The following is a 25,164-nucleotide window of genomic DNA, read 5'->3' as shown; positions in this document are numbered from 1 at the left end:
AGACTGTTCATTCCATTCAGCAGATCATGTAATTCGTCTTTACTTTCACACCGGATATCAATGTCTTCAGTGATATCCGTTCACCTTGAATTTTAATTCCACTCCTAAATCCTCCTGTTGTTTTCATCATTGTTTCTTTGATGAACAGATTGAACAGTAGGGGTGAAAGACTACATCCTCGTCTTACACCCTTTTTAATCCGAGCACTTCGTTCTTGGCCGTGCACACTCTTATTATTCCCTCTTGGCTCTTGTACGTATTGTATATTATCCGGCTCGTCCTATAACTTACTCTTATTTTTCTCAGGATTTCGAACATCTTGGACCATTTTACATTGTCGAATGTTTTTTGCAGGTCGACAAATCCTATGAACGTGTCCTGATTTTTCTTTAGTATTGCTTTCATTATCAACCGCAAAGTCAGAATTGCCTTTCAGTTACCTTTATCTTTCCTAAAGCCTAACTGGTCGTCATCTAACACATCCTCAATTTTCTTTTCCATTCTCGTGTATGTTATCCGTGCGAGCAGCTTGGATGCATGAGCTTTTAAGCTGATTGTGCGATAATTCTCACACTTGTCAGCTCTTGCAGTCTCTTGAATTGCGTGTTAAAATTAAAAGCAAGGGTGGTAACATTAAGAGTACAACGGGAATTCCACTGTTAAATGCAAACGAGAGAGCGGATAGGAGGACTGAATACACTGACAGCCTCAGTGAGGGGGAAGACTTGTCTGATGTGATAGAAGACGAAACAGAAGTGGGTTCAGAAGAGGTAGGGGATTCAGTATTAGAATCAGAATTTAAGAGACCTTTGAAGGACTTAACATCAAATGAGGCAAATGGGATAGGAAACAGTCCATCAAAATTTCTAAAATCATTGGGGGAAGTGGCAACAAAACGTCTAGTCATGTTGGTGTGTAGAATGTATGAGTCTGGCGACATAACATCTGACTTTCGGAAATCATCCACACAATTCCGAATAATAGGTACAGTAATGAATATATGGTATTTCGGAAAACTCATTCTGATTAACAGTGTGTTGAATGATTTAGGAATTATGATTTTGTCGAGTGTGAATAATGGCATGCAACGGATGTTATCTGTGGGTATAGACAAAATGGACTATACAGTGTGAACGTTTGGGGTCTCTTAAAAAGCGTCTGCTAGTTGCATTTTCCGATATGAGGATAGTAGTCACACTACGGAGGAATTGGCGTTTCAACTATCTTTGTCTTGGACACAGTTACTTTCTTACCGCGTTAAGTTCTCACCCTGTATGCTGTTGGTCCGACAACTGTGATCCTCAACTGAGTAATGATGAGTCGTCAGCGACCACACACTTCCACGTGCATCCCCCTCATGACCAGTAGATGCATGTAACGTTCATGAGATCTATTCTAGAAGTAATCGCCCTAACTTACAAGTGCAGGCGTCACAGCATGAACACCTTGACTGGATAATACAGTATCTTCATAAACTGCACAGTTGCAAACAATGCTGGCGAAATAAATGTTGTTTAATTACACGCAGTTGCAAGTGCTCAAGTACTAGCTGGGTCACACAGACACAAACTGATTCTAAAATATCAGTATCTCCTCACCCTCTCATAGCCCAAATTCTTTAAGGAATCACACTCTCATGCAAAAGGCAGCGTCGTAGGTCTGGTTACTTTATAGATGACCAAACGTCTTAAATATTAAAAGTTTGTTGGAAATCGTTAAGTGTTGCCATTATCAAAAATGTTAAGGAGAGCTGGTTTTTCATGCATTTCAATCTTTATAGTGTAGTATCTCCTGCATTACATGTTGAACAGAGGTATATTTGATATAATTAAATTTTCCTCGAGACATTTGAGTTTCATCTTTACCTACAATAATGACGAAAGCTGAAGATAGAAATTAAAACTTGAGCCATGGCGAGGAACTGAACCCACATCTCCTGGCTTACCAAGCAGGCATTCTAGCTACCACACCACCACACCACTACAAATGACGTAGCTGCGTCGACTACTGCACACCAGTGCCCTCCCTAACACAAACTTCAGTTCGCACCTTCAGCTTAGTTTCCGCTTCTTAGATGATCACTGCTGCCGAAGGTCTCCTGCATAGGAATAGCACCCCAGCTTTGGATGTAATGAGCAAATCCTGCCTTTACGGCATGCAGGTGTGATCTATAGATCTGATATAATTAAATTTTCCTCTAGACATTTGAGCCTCATCTTTATCTATGACAAGATGTGAATTGGAATTTTTGTTGCAGAGGCCACTGGTTTAGTGCAGTGCGTGCAGTGCTCTTGGCTATAGTGTTGTGTTCGTGTAATGGCCAGCATACGTGCCTAGTAAGCGAAAAGGCCTGCGGGCAATTTCCAGCTATGACACAAATTTTAACTCATATCTTTATCTTACATCATTAATGTAGATAAAGATGAGACTCGAATGTCTCAAGGACAGTTTAATTATATCGGATCTATAGATCACCAACAGGCAGGATTTCTCCATTGCGTCCAACGTTGGGGTGCTATTACAATATCAGAGAGCCTTGGCAATAGTGACGACCTAAGAAGGGAAGGAAAGCTGAAGATGTGAATTGAAGTTTGTGTTAGAGAGGGGACTAGAATACAGTTGTCTGTGGTGGTGTGATGGGTAGTATCCTTGCGTAGTGAGCAACAAGACCAGCGTTCAATTACTGACCATGGCAGAAATTTTAATTCGTATCTTGTGCTTCCAACATTATCGTAGATAAAGGTATAATTTCACAGGTACACTCAGTGTTGTATGTGAATACTGACTGCAAAATATGTTGCTAATAGAATCAGTAGTTTAGAAGTAATAAATGCAAACATCATGCCTGATGTTCATGTTTTACCTGATGAATAGCGAAAATGCAGTAAGCAGTAAACATTTATCCTTTTGTAATTTTGAAGGAGAGAATGGGAGGGGGGGGGGGGGGGGGGATTGACGTGAAAAAATTCCGGAAAGGTTTGAAATTATGTGTAAAGTTTCTTTGAAGTAGCAACGTTCCTTTCATTCCCATACACTGGCTGAATATACACCGCGTAACAAAACTAAGGGGCCAACAACCTTCTTCTGTAAGGGTCTTAAAGTGTGGCGCCGTGTGATGCCACCCCTGTGTTCTTCAAACAGAGAGGTTTCAACATAAGCACAAAAAAGGCCACAGCTCAGAAGTTCATTGAAGTATAATGCGGGTTAATGACGTCACACTGGCACCAAATTTCACCACAATTCTGAGCAACGCCACCGTGGACATGTCACATGATGGGTAGGTCATCGCACCGCCCTCTTACTCACATTTCAGCCCTTGTTTTGACACCTCTGCTAACCACGGCGCCCAGCGATTGAATCGGCTTTCTTATGGGTGTCCGTTGCCAACTGCTGCTGGTCTCCGATCAACGTTGCGCTATGACACAGGACGTTGCAGGCAGTCCGTCACTTGTACTCAGACGCAAAGGTGTTTCGTCGACCCTCCCTCGTGCTGGTCACACGGGATCGACCGGAATCTCGTCGGCGAGTATGTCTGCCGTCATATTCCTACGATACGACAAGCTGGCCAAATGGAGGCCCAGAATGAAGCTCCTTTGGAGCTCTGTGAAGTGCTCATAATTCTGCCCGGCACGCGTGTCTGTCACCCCAGTGTAATGATCTTTCAAAATCTGATCCTGTTCACGCCACTTGTGTATTCCACCACGCCTGGCAACAACACTCTGGCCGACGTTCTACGTGACACACAGAATTGCAATTCTTATCACTTACATACCCACGACGGCGCTGTAACATTACCGCCCGCAATAACACGAAATTGACCTTATACAGGGTGCTTCAGGAGGAGGTGGTGGTGGGTAGTGTTTGACGTCCCGTCGACAACGAGGTCATTAGAGACGGAGCGCAAGCTCGGGTTAGGGAAGGATTGGGAAGGAAATCGGCCGTGCCCTTTCAAAGGAACCATCCCGGTATTTGCCTGAAACGATTTAGGGAAATCACGGAAAACCTAAATCAGGATGGCCGGAGACGGGATTGAACCGTCGTCCTCCCGAATGCGAGCCCAGTGTGCTAACCACTGCACCACCTCGCTCGGTGCTTCAGGATGAATGGTAAATATTTTAGGAGGTGGTAGTACAGACGATTTGCATTTTTATTGAGTACAGAGATACAGCTGTTAGTATGTAATGCAAACAAACTTGAAGCAAAGGCAAATGAGGATATTCACAGTTGATTTTCAAAAATTCCACCGCCAACTTCAAAGCACTTTCGACTTCTCCTGATAACATTACGTGTAGCTCTACTGAGGTCGACTATGTGCTCTTTTATGAGGGATGCACTACTCATAATCCGACCGATCAAATCGGCTCTAGTGGTTACTTTTCCTTGGCAGACTTCGGCTTTCAACCATCCTCACAGCCAAAATTCCGAAGGGGTAAGGACTGAGGACCTTGGTGACAAAGAAACGTGTCCATATTACCGATCCATCTTCTGAGGAATGTTAGGTACAGATGGTATGTCACCTGATGATTACAGTGCACAGGGACCTCGTCATGCTGGATGATCATACGCATTCTTGTAACGAAAGGAAACTCTTCCGATAATGCTGGAAGATCATTTTCAAGAAAGTGTAGATAACGGGGTTCCGTAAAACGCTGCGGTAACACAGCAGGCCCAGTCAGCTGATTGTCCATCAAATCGCACGACACATTTACAGAGAAGCGTTCTTGAAAATGTGATTCTACAATGGAATTTTGGTTTTCTTCAGACTACTGATGTGAATTACCAGTATTACTATTCCGTCACGAATGAAAGTGGATTCATCAGCGAAGAGTAAAAATGGGATTAGCTGGCGATTTTCAAGTATCCAATAACAAAATTCCAACAGGTGTTGAATGAGCTGTAAATGATAAGGATGGAACCCGTGGTTACGTAATGTCCGCCATACTCTTGTATAATGATCACCGACACGTGCAGAGATTCTACGTGTCCTTGTTGAAGGACTACGTTTTGCAGACTGAATAATATCTTCCACTTCTTACTCAGTTTGATCATTTACACGTTCAGTTACAATATGACTCCTGGACACTGTACCGGCGTCACGGAGTGTATAGAACACACGAGTAAACACTCTCTAATCTAGTAGTTTGCGGTTGGGAAGAAGGATGCCGTATTATCTACAAGCAGCAGTAGCGTTTCCATTACAAAACCCATACACAAATACCATATCAGCATACTCAGAATGTGTTAATGAGTGCGGCATGTTCACACTTGGCCAACAAATCACAATGAAAACTTAAATGAAAACTAAAGCACAACTTCACAACGTGAACTTCAACGCTTTATTGCTGTCATTCGATAAATACTCCCACAGCAACTCATAGCAACCGGTGTACCAACACACGAAATGAAAATGCGTTGAACTCAGCCGTATCCTTGTACTCAATAAAAATTGCACATGTCATATGAATTTTTGTACTGCAGTTCGTCTATACTACCACCTCGTAAAATATTTACCATTTCTCTTGAAACACACAGTGCTCTGAACCTGATAATCAACAGCATTAACTGTTACCTAAAATTATTTATTGGAACTTTGTCTTTGGCAGTAGCCTTATAAGAAAACTGGCGCCAAATTATATCTTTGGATTAATATCGATTATTTTCGTAGAAGTCAAGACTTGTAGTAATACTGTTAAATTTCATTTACTTCAAAACTGCAAAATAGCTACGGCCCTCAGTTGTCTTGAAAACTATTCGTTTGATATTCTACTGACCATGATAAGAAATGAAGTTTCGTTTCGTAATAATTGCACTCTTAAAAGTTAGCGGTCTTGCTAGAAAAATAAATGGTTGCCTGTTCTAATGAAATTAATGCCAAATTGTAATTACAGACAAATGACTTTTGAAGTAGTCGTGACCAAACGGAAAGCCTCCGTATTTAATTGTATTACTTTCTCCAAATGAAATTATCTTATCTTTTTTATCTAAAATGAAAGAAGTTCTTCAAATGACGTAGTAAAAGATATCTTTCACACTTTTGATGAACATTGGATATACAAACACGGGTAAGACTTACAGGAAGTAAAACAGCTCAGTGAAAGCTATTAAGAAAGATCTAGTTCCTAGAGAGAGCTAAAAGAAGTAGCTGCAAGAAAGATCTAATCGTAAGATATATGTGTAATCGTAAAAGAGCTTTTTTTTTTACACAGGACAATTGTATATATAATTGTTCAATAGACACTAACTTCTTTGTCATTCACAAGGGATATCAATGGTTACACAATTCACATTTCGCCGCCTTTTACAGACGATAAATTGTCAATACATTAAATATTGTTTTTATTACACGTACTTGATGGTGCCATTATACGAGGGTTGAACCTTTAATAGTGGCAACTATTTGTTTACAGCTCTTACAAAATAGACACGAGTTTCAAAGTTTTACTGACCTTAAAAGTAGACACCAGCATTATGTATAGCCCGTTGCCAGCGATGTGGAAGTCGTAGGATACTCTTAGCAGTGCCAGTTGTGTTGACAGTTCGAGCGGCGCGGTCTACTGCCCGGCGAATTTGTAGCAGTTCTGAAGCGAATGCCGTGAAGTTATTCCTTCGGTTTAGAAATCGAGTTGAACTCAGGAGGGCTTAAGACATGGGAATGCAGTAAGTGGTATAGCACATAGCATCCCCATCAGTCAAACAAATCAGTAACAGCTTGCGCTGTACGTGCTTGAGCATTGTCCGGCAAAATGATGGTCAGATTCTACAGAAAGTGTCATCACTTCTGACTCTAAGCTGGTCGTAGGTTGTGTTCCAAAAATGAGCAGCATAGAGACAGAAGTGATGACACTTTCTGCAGGACCTGACCATCATTTTACAGGACAATGCTCAAGCAGGTACAGTGCAAGCTGTTACTGATTTGTTTGACAGATTTCAATATGTATTTACCGCCACATCGTAGTTCCCCCGGAAGTCACGACTGGCGGTCTAGAACGCCATAGGCATGCAGCAAACAGTCAGAACCTCAAAATGGCCGAGATGTTGCGGACAAGTGCGGAGTATATCGAAGAGCCACGACTATCGAAAGTCTTCTCTCTGGACGTTCGCCCACTGGAATAGTCCGATTCTTCGGGTACCCGACATCAACTGTTTACAATGTTGTGGCCAAGTATAATGCTTAGGAGATGTCTGGGGTTTACGTCCTCGGTCTTGTGTCCAGGGAGGGTAACATCATGACGCGACTTTTCTTTGAAAAGGGACAAACTAATCTGCAAGTTTCGACGAGCGTTGTCACACTGTGGATGGTAACTGTGGCCTCCGGGAGACATGTCTTTCAACAGGACGGTGCACCGGCTCATACGAGCCATTTAGTTCAAACCCGGCTCTCGGATAAAGTTTAACGTTCTGGTCAAAGGAGTTCTGGCCCCCGAATAGCCCGGATCTGGACCCTCTCGACTACTGTTTTGAGCGTAGTAGGGAGAGTTACCGACAAGACGGGCCACCCTAATGTCGCATCTCTGCGCTATCGAAGCAGCATTCGCGAATATGGACAGCACGTGCGGTAGCTTCAGGACAATATTGGAGAAAATCATTGCTGCTGAAATTGAGTAATGTTAATCTTGAAAGGTACCACTACTTATATGTGAAAGGATTTTCATTTGTATTTTGTTGTAATAACTTTTCTTTTAAAAAAGTTTGACTCTTCAGGATTTAAGTGCCGCGCCCTGTATAAACACACCCATTCACACACGCACACACACATATCTGGCTCTCAAAGACCTACGTCGTCTTTAACTGCGCGTAACACATCTAGTATTTTTCAAGCTGGGCAGAGCACTGCTGTCAATCCATGCCTCCTTCCCTCAAAATAAACCGGCTAGAAAGCCGACATGATTATAAAATGCTAAAGAGCGTAATTTTTGTAGCACCATCAAGTTTCTCATGTAGTGAAGTGAGTTTAACACACAGTATTGTAAAAGTTCACCTACACCATTGTTTACATAGTGCAGTACACTACCACCTGAGAAGTCAAATTAACATTGGCGACAAATTTTTCCCTGGCTGCGAATGTGGCCAACTCCAAATCTTGCCTTCAGAATACAAAATCGCTCACAGTCTAAGAGTCTCTTGTCTTCGTGAAGTTCATTTCTCGAGAAAATTTCAGATTCCGGCATTCACACGCGCTGGTCTAAGTCTAACAGCGACACTCGTGGAAAACTCTTAACTACACAGTGATCCTCACAGTGACAGAGATGCACTGTCTGTGATGCTGAAGCTGTGATGCCACTGACACAGTGTGTGCTGCTCCATAAGAGAATATATTTGTTTTCGTTACGTCCTGTAAGATAAAAATTCTATGCCAGAGTGGGTCTCGAACCAATAACATTGTCATTTCGCTGGCAACTGTTCTGCCGACTGAGCTATCCAAGCACGACACACGGCCGGCTTCAGAGTGAGAATTCAGCCCTGAAGCAGACTTCTAGATTCTGGCTAAGACGTTTCTTGCAGCAGTGCTAGTAGTGAAAGATATGCAGGAGAAATTCTGAGAAGTTCGTAAACTAGTGAAAGAGCTACTGACGAAACTAAAGTTGTGAGGGCGTATCGTGGATCGTGTTTCGGTAGCTCAGTTCTCAGAGCATTCGCCAGTGAAACACTAGGCTATCGGGTTCGAGTCCCGGTTGGACACGCAGTTTCATCTCCCAGCACGTTTGAAACTAGTTCACACTTCTCTGTAGAGTGAAAATTCATTCTGGATATTCTGTTTTTGTTGTACATACTTTCATTCCGTATTCCAAAGAGCTGGGCAGGCTGTTGTAGAACAAACCTGGGTTTTTTTAGCCAAGTATGCCAGAGTATCAGACGGGCTCACAATTCGGAATATTTGCGAGGCGATTTCTAGTTCCGACATTCGTCTGATAATCAAGGGAAATTTCCCGAAAACCGCGGTCCGACAAGCGGAATCGGAGCTATTTTAATTTTTTTCAGAGTTTAGAACACGAGATGGATAATTCGTTTCCGTGAACAGTATCGCTTCCTCCCCACTACTGGCCTGCTATAATCGACGTGTAAAATTTTTAAAACGGTCATTCATTCAAATTCACACAACAAAGACGAAGGCTGCTACAACAGTTTTTCTGCCTTTCCACGGCCGTCATTCTGAGACATTACAGTCAGTTCTACATCTGCCGATTGTCTTTCAATACCAAAAATAGTATATCTATAAAAATAGTAAAATATAGTATTACAATGTAATGGAAACATCACAATGATCTGTGTATTCTAACCGTCTAAATTGCACAGTCTAGGTCACGACTTTTTGCTATACTTTCGACGACTGGTTTCAGCCAGTATAGGCCATCTTCAGATCTAGAAACTCGTCGTAGCGACTGTTGTGCGTCGTCAAGTTCACAGCTGATTGTTGCGCGACGTATTTTTAGGTCTGAAGCGTCCAATACTACCAAAAAACAGTAACCGAAAGTATAGTACAACATCGTGATCTATAAGCGGCGGTCAAAAAGTTTCCATCTGAGGCCGTTGCTGGAGCGTATATGCATCGTGGCCTGACTCCGATGCCTGGTATACAGGGGGTTTCGGAAGTGGTGGTCAGTATATGAGAGGAATGGTCATTCGAAACAAAAAAGTCAACTAAACAAGGGCGCTAAAACGCATACCTTAAGATCTGTGAGCAATCCTTGATCTTCGATACTGTGAAACAAATCTCTTCTATTGCAAGCTCTTTGCTTTCCACATTTTAGGAAGTGATAGTGTCGATCAAAACAAGGAAAATATGTCCAGTAAACATGTGCTCTAAAACGCATACCTTGAGAGGTATAAGCACTTGTTCATCCTAGCTACTTTGAAACACAACTCTTCCAATGAACAATTGCTCATGCCTTTTAAGGTATGCGTTTTAGAGCACATGTTTACTAAACATTTTTGCTTGTTTTGGTCTATACTACCACTTCTCAAAATATGGAAAGCAAAGAACTTGCAGTAGAAAAGATTTGTTTAAGAGCATAGAAGATCAAGAATTGCTCATAGCTCTTAAAGTATGAGTTTTACAGCCCATGTTTACTTGACTTTTTTGTTTCGAATGATCATTCCTGTCATATCCCCGAACACTGACCACCACTTCTGAAATACCCTGTATTAACATCGACATCGAGGCAGGAGGTTAGTATAGCATTCTTGTACTTCCGACGTGCGCGCGGGAAATGTGGAGACGTGAACTGTAGCGACGTTATTAGCAAAGGCGTCCGAGCAGGATTACCACGATGTTCTTTTCTTGGCTGCCGAAGGACAAATACCGGCAGACAACCACAGGAGAATGAGACTGTGTATGGGGCACGATGTCCGTCGAAAACCACCGTTGTGAAATGGAGTACCAAGGATAGTTGCTGCTTCATGATGACGCACGTCCCCATGTCGCAAATGTCATAAGGCGGAAGTTACGCCACCTATAGTCGGAGAAAGATACTCGAGTCCCCGCCCTATAGTACACATCTCTCCCCATGCAAATATTGCGCCTACTGTCCTTTAAAAAAGTCATTGAAGGGTCGACGATTCCAGTCAGCGAGCACTTCTTCGTGCAGCAGGACACGGTGTCTTACCAAATGGGTATCTTCAAACTGGTGTGTCGATGTGGTGATTGGCTCAAGACTCACAGCGATTTTGCCAGACTGGTGTACAAATACTGGAACTTTACGGACTTCGAACGGAAATTTTAATCGTTCCTCACAGACTGTGTTACTCAGACAACGATAAAAAAACGTCAAATTAAGAAAACATTTCTAAATATGACTGTATTGGTTAATACGGCATAGACACGGGTTCCCAGGTAGATGCCGTGTTTCTTGACTTCCGCAAGGCGTTTGATACCGTTCCCCACAGTCGTTTAATGAACAAAGTAAGAGCATATGGACTACCAGACCAATTGTGTGATTGGATTGAAGAGTTCCTAGATAGATGACCATATAAAATTAATCGTCGGTAAAGCAGATTGCAGACTGAGATTCATTGGAAGAATCCTAAGGAAATGCAGCCCGAAAACAAAGGATGTAGGTTGCAGTACACTTGTTCGCCCACTACTTGAATACTGCTCACCGTTGTGGGATCCGTACCAGATAGGGTTGATGGACGATATAGAGAAGATCCAACGGAGAGCACCGCGCTTCGTTACAGCGTTATGGAGATGATAGATACACTCCAGTGGAAGACTCTGCGAGAGAGACGCTCAGTGGCTCGGTACGGGCTTTTGTTGAAGTTTCGAGAACATACCTTCACCGAGGAGTCAAGCAGTATATTGCTCGCTCCTACGTATATCTCGCGAAGAGACCACGAGGATAAAATCAGAGAGATTAGAGCCCACACAGAGGGATACCGACAATCTTTCTTTCAACGAACAATACGAGACTGGAATAGAAGGCAGAACCGATAGAGGTACTCAAGGTACCCTCCGCCCCACACCGTCAAGTGGCTTGCGGAGTATAGATGTAGATGTAGATGTAGATTTAGATGTCGGATGAAGCGGCTTTTTATGCGCTTCTAATCATGCTATTAAACTTTATACAGGGTGGCAATTATTGGATTATATGAAGAAATGTAAATTAGTTACAAACTACGGTGTGCACACACTTTATTCACCATGTAAACATCACTACAGATATCCGGATTGACGTTGTGACATGTTCGACATGCCTGCCATCACTGAAGATGATGTGGCGCAGGCGAATAGCGAAATGACCCGCTGAAGTGTCGGAACATAGATGCTGTCGATGACCTTCCGAACGGCTGTTTTCAGCTCGACAATGCTTTTGGGGCTATTGCTCTACACCTTGTCTTTAATATAACCCCACAAAAAGGAGTCGCTTGTGCTCAGATCCGTAGAAAATGGCGGCCAATCGAGGCCTGTGCCAGTGGTTTCTGGGTACCCCAGAGCCAGAATGCGGTCCCCAAAGCGCTCCTCCAGGACATCAAACACACTCCTGCTTCGATGGAGTAGAACCACATCTTGCCGAAATCAGGGTCACTTTGGGTTGTGGGGATGAAATCGTCTTCCAAAACCTTCCCGTACCGTTCAGTTTTCACCGTACCATCGAGGAATGTCGCGCCGATTATTACGTGACTGGACACTGCACACCACACAGTCACCCACTGAGGGTGAAGAGACTTCTCGGTCGCGAAGTGTGGATTCTCACTCTCCCAAATGCGGAAATTTTGCTTGTTGACGAAACGATCCAAATGAAAGTGGGCTTCGTCGCCAAACCAAACCATGCACTCGCATACTAATTACCACCATGCACTGTGGCCAACAGTGGAGTTTGAACGTCCTAACGCAAACCGTTCAGAAATTAAGACGATTTTATTTCATATACTTCAATAATTGTCAGCCTGTATATTTCACACCAGTTTTGAATTACAATTTGCTTTCTTAACCCCGTTTAATTAAATGCAAATGTTACCAAGCAAAATATTTCTTTTGTCTACAACATTTCTACGTAGGCAGCTAGCTTGTGTGTACTTTCATGTTGAGCTGTCTACCTAATGCAGGCGCGTGTCTGAAATTACGGAACGCTTGCTCAAGTTTTCATATCGAGTATATCACGCCAGAGGTAAAGAGACGAACGTCATCCTTATTATATCTGACTCGTTAAATGTACGAAGGGCGTTGAATAAGCATTGCAGTGTGGCTTTATTCAGGATTCCAATAAACCGTATTATCCCACTCTTTTGGCTGCAAAACCTCCTTTTTCAACATAATCTCCGCTCAGTGCTACCGCCTTGCAGCACCTCAGTTGGAGGGCCTGTCAGCCCACGTGGTACCACTCTATTGGTCGACGTCGAGCAACCTCTTTATGATCCACGTACCGCTTCCCGCGAAATTACATAAAATTAGATTAGATTCAGTTTTAGTTCCATAGACACAAATATGAGAATAATCTCGTGGGTGAGGAAAAGTCAGTAAGTATGACATAAGAAACATTTTAATTTAATACTTACTACCCCGATAATTTGTCAGGAAATTGTCAAAATACCTGAATACATTACAGTAAATTGGAACTGCTAATATTTAAATAATTAATACACTGTCCGAATTAAAGATACTTACACACATTTACCTCCCACCATGAACCATGGACCTTGCCGTTGGTGGGGAGGCTTGCGTGCCTCAGCGATACAGATAGCCGTACCGTAGGTGCAACCACAACGGAGGGGTATCTGTTGAGAGGCCAGACAAACGTATGGTTCCTGAAGAGGGGCAGCAGCCTTTACACGAGTTGCAGGGGCAACAGTCCGGATGATTGACATAACCAAAACGGCCTTGCTGTGCTGGTACTGCGAACGGCTGAAAGCAAGGGGAAATTACGGCCGTAATTTTTCCCGAGGGTATGCAGCTTTACTGTTTGATTAAATGATGATGGCGTCCTCTTGGGTAAAATATTCCGGAGGTAAAATAGTCCTACATTCTGATCTCCGGGCGAGGACTACTCAAGAGGATGTCGTTATCAGGAGAAAGAAAACTGGCGTTCTACGAATCGGAGCGTGGAATGTCAGATCCCTTAATCGGGCACGTAGGTTAGAAAATTTAAAAAGGGAAATGGAAAGGTTAAAATTAGATATAGCGGGAATTAGTGAAGTTCGGTGGCAGGAGGAACAAGACTTCTGGTCAGGTGACTACAGGGTTATAAACACAACCTCAAATAGGGGTAATGCAGGAGTGGGTTTAATAATGAATAAAAAAATAGGTGTACGGGTAAGTTACTGCAAACAGCATAGCGAACGCATTATTGTGGCCAAGGTAGACACAAAGCCCACACCTACTACAGTAGTACAAGTTTATATGCCAACTAGCTCTGCAGATGACGAAGAAATTGATGAAATGTATGATGAGATAAAAGAAATTATTCAGATAGTGAAGGGAAACGAAAATTTAATAGTCATGGGTGACTGGAATTCATCAGTAGAAAAAGGGAGAGAAGAAAACATAGTAGGTGAATACAAATTGGGGCTAAGAAATGAAAGAGGAAGCTGCCTGGTAGAATTCTGCACAGAGCACAACTTAATCATAGCTAACACTTGGTTCAAGAATCATAAAAGAAGGCTGTATACATGGAAGAACCCTGGAGGTACTAAAAGGTGTAAGATAGATTATATAATGGTAAGACAGAGATTTAGGAACCAGGTTTTAAATTGTAAGACATTTCCAGGGGCAGATGTGGACTCTGACCACAATCTATTGGTTATGACCTGTAGATTAAAACTGAAGAAACTGCAAAAAGGAGGGAACTTAAGGAGATATGACCTGGATAAACTGAAAGAACCAGAGGTTGTACAGAGTTTCAGGGAGAGCGTAAGGGAACAATTGACAGGAATGGGGGAAACAAATGCAGTAGAAGAAGAATGGGTAGCTTTGAGGGATGAAGTAGTGAGAGCAGTCTCAGAGCACTTATATACTCTAGTTACAAAGTTCACACTGGGCATTAAATTGAATGACATTGCAATAATTGCTCACTTTTATTTTATTTATTTATTCATATGGCTAGGGCCTCCCGTTGGGCAGACCGTTCGCTGGGTGTCGGTCTTTCAATCTGACGCCACTTCGGCGACCTGCAGTTGAAGAGGATCGTTCGCTGCAGTACGGGAAGCTAGGATCCGTTTACCTTAACGCTTTCCTCTTTCTTGTTCTTGTTCAAACTGTTCGCGTGTTTTTGTATTTATACAGCTTCTCTGAACAAGCGCGTGTGATAGTGCTTCTCTACAGCCAGAACTTCCGTGTCGGCGAATTTTATTACGTGGTCGGTCTCATTCAGTGCGTGCTCTGCCACGGCCGATTTCTCCACCTGCCCCAACCTGCAATGTCGCTTATGCTCTTTGATCCTGGTGTTAATGGATCGTCGGAATGACTTGGAGCTACATTTCCTCTCTGTCCCTCTCAATACTGGCATCGAAGCGCTCCAACACTGTTTCTTCCGCATCCGACGGGAAGCCCTATTTTAGAATGGAACCACGAACTGCGCAAGAAGACAGCAGTGCAAAGAGTAATAGTTCCTCGTAAACTTCTACTCGGATTGCAGTGAATCAAACGTCAATCAGCTTCTTCCTCTCAGGCCCCATTACTTCTTTCACAATTTGCGACATGGTCGCGAAAGGAACACTGACCGGAACATGTAGAATAAATTTCTTTTATTTCACGTCTATGGTTACAAACCTGTAGGTCTTCAGACTGCCGGTTTCGGTCAGCAGTGACTGTCTTCAGATCTGTTTTATAGGAAAACATGTGCTAATGTACTGGAGCCATAGTCGCATCGACATATGCTAAACACAAAATCGGCGCCAACATCGTGATACATACATAAATTATAGTATATGCAAGTCATCTTGTCAGCAGCGCTACTGTTCAAAACAAATTGTAATTTTGAACAGTAGTAGTGCTGACAAGATGACTTGTATATACTATAATTTATATATGTATCACGATGCTGGTGCCGATTTTGTGTTTAGCATTTGACGATGCCACTATGGCTCCAATATATTAGGAAATGTTTTTTTTCATAAAACAGATCTGAAGATGGTCATTGCTGACCGAAACCGGCAGAATGAGGATCTACAAGTTCGTGATCATAGACGTGAAATAATAAAAAAATATTCTAGAATCCATAAAATAGGAATCGCACAGCCAACCGATTGCAAATAACTGTTTGGTACATTGATCTGGTTTTCGACACCTCTAAGGGTGTCTTCATCGGAATGAAATTTCGAGGAACCGTAAAATTACATAGCGAGAAAGCAGTGGTCAGAGTTTAGAGAAGATATGCTAAAATCAAAAATAAAATAACACACGTTCCAGCCTTTTGACTTGAGCATAGCTGCTCTAAACTCTAACCATTGCTTTCTTGCAATGTAATTTTACGGTTTCTCGAAATTTCATTCCGCGGAAGACACCCTTAGAGGTGTCGAAAGCTGGATCACTGTACCAAACAGTTATTAGCAACCTGTTTTCTGTGTAATTCCTATGTTTGAAAAAAACAGTCGGTGTATGTTTGAAAATTACGATCAGTTCACAAGAAAGTGTTAGGTGTCATCTGTATAAAATAAAAGACACTATTATAGGTAGATGTTTACATGAAAATTCATGTTATTACTATTGGGTTAGATAGAGCAGCAATCAGTCGTAGAATTAAGTTGCTTTAATATGACATTTATAGTCACAACGCAGATCAGATTTCGTTGTGACCATAAATGTCATATTAAAGCAACTTCATTCTACAACTGATTGCTGCTCTATCTAACCCAATATAACCACGGTCGTTGCGTGCACCCACCCCGTGGAGGGCAACCTGTTGTTATTACTAATTTCACAATTACCTAATAGTTAATCCAATCGCCACCATTATCGATTATAGCTTGCACCTTAGCTCTCTCTTTGGTAAATCGTCTTCGTTTCCAACCTCTTTTTATCGTTTGACAAACTTCGCAACGAAAGTCTTTGACTTTCTAAGGGTTTTAGCACCAGCTCCATATGAAAGCTTCGGTCCCTTTGGATGATTTACAAGGAACACTGCCTCATGACGCTTCAGATACCTTGCGCTCATTTTAAACTGCGACCGACAAAACAAAACATTCGACTCTCACACTGTTTATCTACACACTGTGCAAAAGCACACTGATTACAGATTCGAGAACACTACTAGAGATGTAGCAGCGGACGTTAAATTTAAAATTATGGTGACAGTTTCTTGTGGAACTGACTGTGTATACGGTTGCTGAGAGACATCCATGCTTAACACAGTTATTCTACATTACTTCTTCTTCTTTCTTCTTCAGCTTCCTTAATTGTGCATTTGCCTTGGAAGACCATGTACCTTCTCTACATTCTTCATCAATCATTTCTATTCCTGGCTTTCGCTGTCCATTCTCCTTCTCTCAGGCCCGTCTCCTCCGTATCACTGTTGACGTCAGCCTTCCAGCTTGGATGTAGTCTTACTGGGCCCCTTCTCCCATCCACAGATCTTGAGAATGGTAGTCCCTGTAGACTTCCTCCTTCCATTCTGTTTACGTGTCCTGCCCGGATCAGTTCTTTTTTCTTCATCCTTCAGTCAATATCAGCTCGAGAATATAGGTCTGGCAGTTTCTGGAATTTCGCTGTCCTCCATCCTGGATCCCTGTGACTGGGTGTCCCTCTTGGGTCCAAATATTTCCGTTAATATTTCTCTAGGGGGGGGGGGGGGGGCGTCTAGCCCTCTTTGTTCATCTGCTTTCCTTAATGTAATAATTCAGACCCATACAGAACTACACTCTGCTAGAGTCAGATTTTAAAACTTTTCGAGACCGCTCTATTGCACCACACGTCCAGTAAGCCAAAATATGCTCTGTTTTGCCGTTGCGATCTTTGCCTTAAGTCTGTTTTAATTGTACTCCGTTAGCTAATAATGCTTCCGAGATGTTTAATTGTGTCTGCTCTTTTAAAAGTGATTTCATCGTCAGTGGGTTTGTGTACCTTGTTCAACACTGGCTACTCATTATTCTCACTGTTAATTTGTAACTCTGCTTTATTGCTATATTTCTCAAAGAACTTGGCATATGCTGCCAGTCCTCTTTGTTTTCACTTTTTAGAACAACCCTAACGATTTACGAAATGTAACAACCTAACCGACCAGCTCCAACTACACTCCTGGAAATGGAAAAAAGAACACATTGACACCGGTGTGTCAGACCCACCATACTTGCTCCGGACACTGCGAGAGGGCTGTACAAGCAATGATCACACGCACGGCACAGCGGACACACCAGGAACCGCGGTGTTGGCCGTCGAATGGCGCTAGCTGCGCAGCATTTGTGCACCGCCGCCGTCAGTGTCAGCCAGTTTGCCGTGGCATACGGAGCTCCATCGCAGTCTTTAACACTGGTAGCATGCCGCGACAGCGTGGACGTGAACCGTATGTGCAGTTGACGGACTTTGAGCGAGGGCGTATAGTGGGCATGCGGGAGGCCTGGTGGACGTACCGCCGAATTGCTCAACACGTGGGGCGTGAGGTCTCCACAGTACATCGATGTTGTCGCCAGTGGTCGGCGGAAGGTGCACGTGCCCGTCGACCTGGGACCGGACCGCAGCGACGCACGGATGCACGCCAAGATCGTAGGATCCTACGCAGTGCCTTAGGGGACCGCACCGCCACTTCCCAGCAAATTAGGGACACTGTTGCTCCTGGGGTATCGGCGAGGACCATTCGCAACCGTCTCCATGAAGCTGGGCTACGGTCCCGCACACCGTTAGGCCGCCTTCCGCTCACGCCCCAACATCGTGCAGCCCGCCTCCAGTGGTGTCGCGACAGGCGTGAATGGAGGGACAAATGGAGACGTGTCGTCTTCAGCGATGGGAGTCGCTTCTGCCTTGGTGCCAATGATGGTCGTATGCGTGTTTGGCACCGTGCAGGTGAGCGCCACAATGAGGACTGCATACGACCGAGGAACACAGGGCCAACACCCGGCATCATGGTGTGGGGAGCGATCTCCTACACTGGCCGTACACCTCTGGTGATCGTCGAGGGAACACTGAATAGTGCACGGTATATCCAAACCGTCATCGAACCCATCGTTCTACCATTCCTAGACCGGCAAGGGAACTTGGTGTTCCAACAGGACAATGCACGTCCGCATGTATCCTGTGCCACCCAACGTGCTCTAGAAGGTGTAAGTCAACTACCCTGGCCAGCAAGATCTCCGGATCTGTCCCCCATTGAGCATGTTTGGGACTGGATGAAGCGTCGTCTCACGCGGTCTGCACGTCCAGCACGAACGCTGGTCCAACTGAGGCGCCAGGTGGAAATGGCATGGCAAGCCGTTCCACAGGACTACATCCAGCATCTCTACGATCGTCTCCATGGGAGAATAGCAGCCTGCATTGCTGCGAAAGGTGGATATACACTGTACTGGTGCCGACATCGTGCATGCTCTGTTTCCTGTGTCTATGTGCCTGTAGTTCTGTCAGTGTGATCATGTGATGTATCTGACCCCAGGAATGTGTCAATAAAGTGTCCCCTTCCTGGGACAATGAATTCACGGTGTTCTTATTTCAATTTCCAGGAGTGTACAATTCTGCGTTCAGAGTCTGTTAATTCCCATCGTGCGGCCATAATAACATCGGAAATCTTTTCACATGAATCGCCTGAGCACAAATGACAGCCCCGCCAGTCCACTGCCCTTTTATACCTTGTGTACGTGATACTACAGCCATGTGTAAATGTGTATATGGCTATCCTACGATTTATGTCGCCTCGGTGTACGCACCGTATGACGCTCCCGTAGGCACATGAAAATACGCTCGTTTCGGAATGCAACCTTGTGTCAAAATTTCAAAGGAACAGGTGGAAAAGTTTCGGAGAATTAAGATTTTGAACAAATTAACGAAAGATTTTTGTTAACAACATATCCCATTTACACTGAAGAGTCAAAGAAACTGGTACCATTGCCTAAGATCGTGTAGAATCCCGGCGAGCACGAAGAAGTGCCGCAGGAAGACAGGGCATGGACTGCACTAATGTCTGAAGAAGTGCTGGAGGGAACTGACGCCATGAATCCTGCAGCACTCTATTTAAATATTTAAATCCGTAAGAGTACGACGGGGTGGAGATCTCTTCTGAACAGCACGTTGCAACACATCCCATATATCCTCAATAATATTCATGTCTGGGGAGTTTGGTGGCCAGCGGAAGTACTCAATAATATTCATGTCTGGGGAGTTTGGTGGCCAGCGGAAGTATTTAAACTCAGAAGTGTGTTCCTGGAATCACTCTGTAGCAGTTCTAGACGTGTGGGATGTCACATTGCCCTGCTGGAATTGCCCAAGTCCGTCGGAATGCACAATGGGCATGAATGGATGCAGGTGATCAGACAGGATGCTTACGTACGTGTTACCTGTCAAAGTTGTTTCTTGACGTATCAGGGGTTCCATATCACTCCAAATTCACACACCCCGCATCATTACAGAGCATCCACCAGCTTGAACAGTCCCCTTAAAGAATGGTTCTGAGCACTATGGGACTTAACTTCTGAGGTCATCAGTCCCCTAGAACTTATAAGTACTTAAACCTAACTAACCTAAGGACATTACACACATCCATGCCCGAGGCAGGATTCGAACCTGTGACCGTAGCAGTCGCGCGGTTCCACATTGTAGTGCCTAGAACAGCTCGGCCACCCCGGCCGGCGAACGGTCCACTAGCTGGTGTGCAGGGTCCATGGATTCATGAGGTTGTTTCCAGACCCATACAGGTCCATCCGATCGATACACTTTGAAACGAGGCTCGTCCAACCAGGGAAGATGTTTCCAGTCATCAACAGCCCAATGTCGGTTTTGACGGGTCCAGGCGAGGTGTAAAGCATTGTGCCATGCAGTCATCAAGGGTACATATGCGGGCCTTTGGCTTCAAAAGCCCATATCGATGATGTTTCGGTGAATGATTCGCAAGTTGACACTTGTTGATGGTGTGGCATGGAAATCAGTTCCAATTTGCAGAAGAGTTGCGCTTCTGTCACGTTGAAAGATTCTCTTCAGTCGTCGTTGCTCCCGTTATTGCAGGATGTTTTTCCGGCCGCAGCGATGTCGTACATCTGGCGTTTTACCGGATTCCTGATAATCACAGTACACTCGTGAAATGGTCGTACGGGAAAATCCCCACTTCATCGCTACCTCGGAGGTGCTGTGTTCCATCGCTGGTGCGCCTATTATAACACCACGTTCAAACTCACTTAAATCTTGATAACATGCCATTGTAGCAACAGTAACGGATCTAACAATTGCAATAGATACTTGTTGCCGTATATAGGCGTTGGCGACTACAGTGCTCTATTCTGCCTGTTTACATATATCTGTATTTGAATACGCATGCATATACCATTTTCTTCGACGCTTCATTGTAACTTTATTTCATGCCTTAACACATCTGTGTGGGTCAAACGGTCTCCTGAGAAGTGAAATATATTATACGTCACACATACTTCTATCACACCATTTCTTTCTTCACTATTTAAATGCTCAACTCTAAGATTCTCTTTTAACTTACTTGCCCTGAATATTGTCTCTGGTGTTACTCTTTTCACTTGTCTTATTGTAAATTCCTCTGCAGGTGGCGATTCCTCAGGGACCAGTAACGGACACTTCGTGACAGGCTGGTCTTCTGCTACGTCTACCACACTCGTTATTCGTATGCTATCTTCTACTGATACCAGTGCTTCTAGTATATACACTCCTCGTCTAATTTCTTGCTTAGGAATAACCGCTGCTGAAATGTTCCTTATGTCTACATTCACATTAAAAATTCGTTCTTCTCTTGGACCTGTTATTATTCTTTGCCCTTTTTTTCTTGCGGATTTTCTCCCGCACTGAAATTTCCCTACTATCGCCGCTTCAACAGCAACGGAATCATCAGCTGTCAAATCACCGGCTCCAGCCGTACTTGATTGCATTATTCTCTGCCTTGTCGCTCCAACCTCAATTGGACCAACACATTGCTCTATATTGGCTTCAAACGCTTCTATGTTGAGTTTTCGTTTTTCCGCGGCCCCTACCGCCCCCAGCGTTCAAAAATGGGTCAGGTGGCTCTGAGTACTATGAAACTTAACATCTGGGGTCATCAGTTCCCTAGAACTTACAACTACTTAGACCTAACTAACCTAAGGACATCACACACATCCATGCCCGAGGCAGGATTCGAACCTGCGACCGTAGCGGTTGCGCGGTTCCAGACTGTAGAGCCTAGAACCTCTCGGCTCCACTGGCCGGCACGCCCACCGCCTTCAACACACCTTTCCCTCGCTCTGCGACTCCGACTCCCATCGAACCGGCACCTACAGTGTTCGACACACACCTTTTCATCGTTCTGCAGCTCCGACCTCAAACAAAGAAACACATCGCCATCTAGCGGCTCCTCTCTCGTCTGCACTAAAGTAACTCTTTCTGGTTTACATTTTTTCTTTGAAGTTCTCTCTTTGTGAACCGGCCTGTTTTTGTTACATTTATTCCACGGTTACGTTGATGCATTGTTGTTGTTGTTTCTTGACTGAAACTCGGCCGTGACTCACTGTCTTGTGCCCAAAAACTGGGCCTTATCAGCACAACAATATGCACTGAAACTACACATTGTTTGACGCTTAATTTAAAGAAATTACGTTTAAAACTTAACTCATTAAATTAACTGAATACATCGAAAAATTTGTTCTTTTTAATAGTTCCTTCTGCTACAAGAGTTAGGCTGAATTATTTGTTTAAATGAAAGTATTGTTACGCAAACAATACTTCTGACAAAACTGATAATTACTTTGGAATTAATTAAGGGCTGGCTTTGCTAACATGTTTTCGAATACAGCCAAATAGTTACTTTAAGAATACTATCAGTTGCCCCTCCAAATGTTTATAATTAGTACAGAATTTATATTTGTTTATAAGTCAACAATAGAATTTAAGTTACAAAATAATTACTGATTGCACCCTGTAAGAAAAGATACTAACTAGGAATAGCCAAAATAAATTAGAAAGTCAATTACATACATAAAACTACCCTCCCCCCCATGAACCATGGACCTTCCCATTGGTGGGGAGGCTTGCGTGCTTCAGCGATACAGATAGCCGTACCGTAGGTGCCACCACAACAGAGGAGTATCTGTTGACAGACCAGACAAACTTAAGGTTCATGAAGAGGGGCAGCAGCCTTTTTAGTAGTTTCAAGGGCAACAGTCTGGATGATTGACTGATCTGGCCTTGTAACAATAACCAAAATGGCCTTGCTGTGCTGATACTGCGAACGGCTGAAAGCAAGGGGAAACTACGGCCGTAATTTTTCCCGAGGGCATGCAGCTTTGCTTTATAATTACCTCTTGGGTAAAATATTCCGAAGGTAAAATAGTCCCCCATTCGGAACTCCGGGCGGGGACTACTCAAGAGGACGTCGTTATCAGGAGAAAGAAAACTGGCGTTCTACAGATCGGAGCGTGGAATGTCAGATCACTTAATCGAGCACGTAGGTTAGAAAATTTAAAAAGGGAAATGGATAGGTTAAAGTTAGATATAGTGGGAATTAGTGAAGTTCGGTGGCAGGAGGAACAAGGCTTCTGGTAAGGTGACTACAGGGTTATAAACACAAAATCAAATAGGGGTAATGCAGGATGAGGTTTAATAATGAATAGGAAAATAGGAATGCGGGTAAGCTACTACAAACAGCATAGTGAACGCATTATTGTGGCCAAGATAGATACGAAGCCCATACCTAGTGCAGTAGTACAAGTTTGTATGCCAACTAGCTCTGCAGATGACGAAGAAATTGAAGAAATGTATGATCAAATAAAAGAAATTATTCAGATAGTGAAGGGAGATGAAAATTTAATAGTCATGGGTGAATGGTATTCGAGTGTAGGAAAAGGGAGAGAAGGAAACGTAGTAGGTGGATATAGATTGGAGCAAAGAAATGAAAGAGGAAGCCGCTTGTTAGAATTTTGCACAGAGCACAACTTAATCATAGCTAACACTTGGTTTAAGAATCATGAAAGAAGGTTGTATACATGGAAGAACCCTGGAGATACTAAAAGGTATCAGATAGATTATATAATGGTAAGACAGAGATTTAGGAACCAGATTTTAAATTGTAAGACATTTCCAGGGGCAAATGTGGACTCTGACCACAATTTATTGGTTATGACATGTAGATTAAAACTGAAGAAACTGCAAAAAGGTGAAAACTTAAGGAAATGAGATCTGGATAAACTGAAAGATCCAGAGGTTGTACAGAGTTTCAGTGAGAGCATAAGGGGGCAACTGACAGGAATGGGGAAAGAAATACGGTGGAAGAAGGATGGGTAGCTTTGAGGGATGAAGTAGCGAAGGCAGTAGAGGATCAAGTAGGTAAATCCTTGGGTAACAGAAGAAATATTGAATTTAATTGATGAAAGGAGAAAATATAGAAATGCAATAAATGAAGCAGGCAAAAAGGAATACAAACGTCTCAAAAATGAGATCGACAGGAAGTGCAAAATGGCTAAGCAGGGATGGCTAGAGGACAAATGTAAGGATGTAGAGGCTTATCTCACTAGGGGTAAGATAGATACTGCCTACAGGAAAATTAAAAAGACCTTTGGAGATAAGAGAACCACTTGTATGAAAATCAAGAGCTCAGATGGAAACCCAGTTCTAAGCAAAGAAGGGAAAGCAGAAAGGTGGAAGGAGTATATAGAGGGTCTATACAAGGGCGATGTACTTGAGGACAATCTTATGGAAATGGAAGAGGATGTAGATGAAGATGAAATGGGAGATACGATACTGCGTGAAGAGTTTGACAAAGCACTGAAAGACCTGAGTCGAAACAAGGCCCCAGGAGTAGATAACATTCCATTAGAACTACTGACAGCCTTGGGAGAGCTAGTCGTGACAAAACTGTACCATCTGGTGAGCAAGATGTATGAACCAGGCGAAATACTCTCAGACTTCAAGAATATAATAATTCCAATCCCAAAGAAAGCAGGGGTTGACAGATGTGAAAATTACCGAACTATCAGCTTAATAATTCACGGCTGCAAAATATTAACGCGAATTCTTTACAGACGAATGGAAAAACTAGTAGAAGCCGACCTCGGGGAAGATCAGTTTGGATTCCGTAAAAATATTGGAACACGAGTTGGATTAAGAAAAGGCAAACCTACGTTTCTAGCCTTTGTAGACTTAGAGAAAGCTTTTGACAATGTTGACTAAAATACTCTCTTCCAAATTCTAAAGGTGGCAGGGGTAAAATACAGGGAGCGAAAGGCTATTTACAATTTGTACAGAAACCAGATGGCAGTTATAAGAGTCGAGGGACATGAAAGGGAAGCAGCGATTGGGAAGGGAGTGAGACAGGGTTGTAGCCTGTCCCCAATGTTATTCAATCTGTATATTGAGCAAGCAGTAAAGGAAACAATAGAAAAATTCGGAGTGGGTTTTAAAGTCCATGGAGAAGAAATGAAAACGTTGAGGTTCGCCGATGACATTGTAATTCTGAAAGAGACAGCAAAGGACTTGGAAGAGCAGTTGAACGGAATGGACAGTGTCTTGAAAGGAGAATATTAGATGAACATCAACAACAGCAAACCGAGGATAATGGAATGTACTCGAGTTAACTCGTGTGATGTTGAGGGAATTAGATTAGG

This window comes from Schistocerca gregaria, chromosome 3 (assembly GCF_023897955.1).
Source record: "Schistocerca gregaria isolate iqSchGreg1 chromosome 3, iqSchGreg1.2, whole genome shotgun sequence".
NCBI lineage: Eukaryota > Metazoa > Arthropoda > Insecta > Orthoptera > Acrididae > Schistocerca > Schistocerca gregaria.
Note: the sequence above shows the minus strand (reverse complement) of the source record.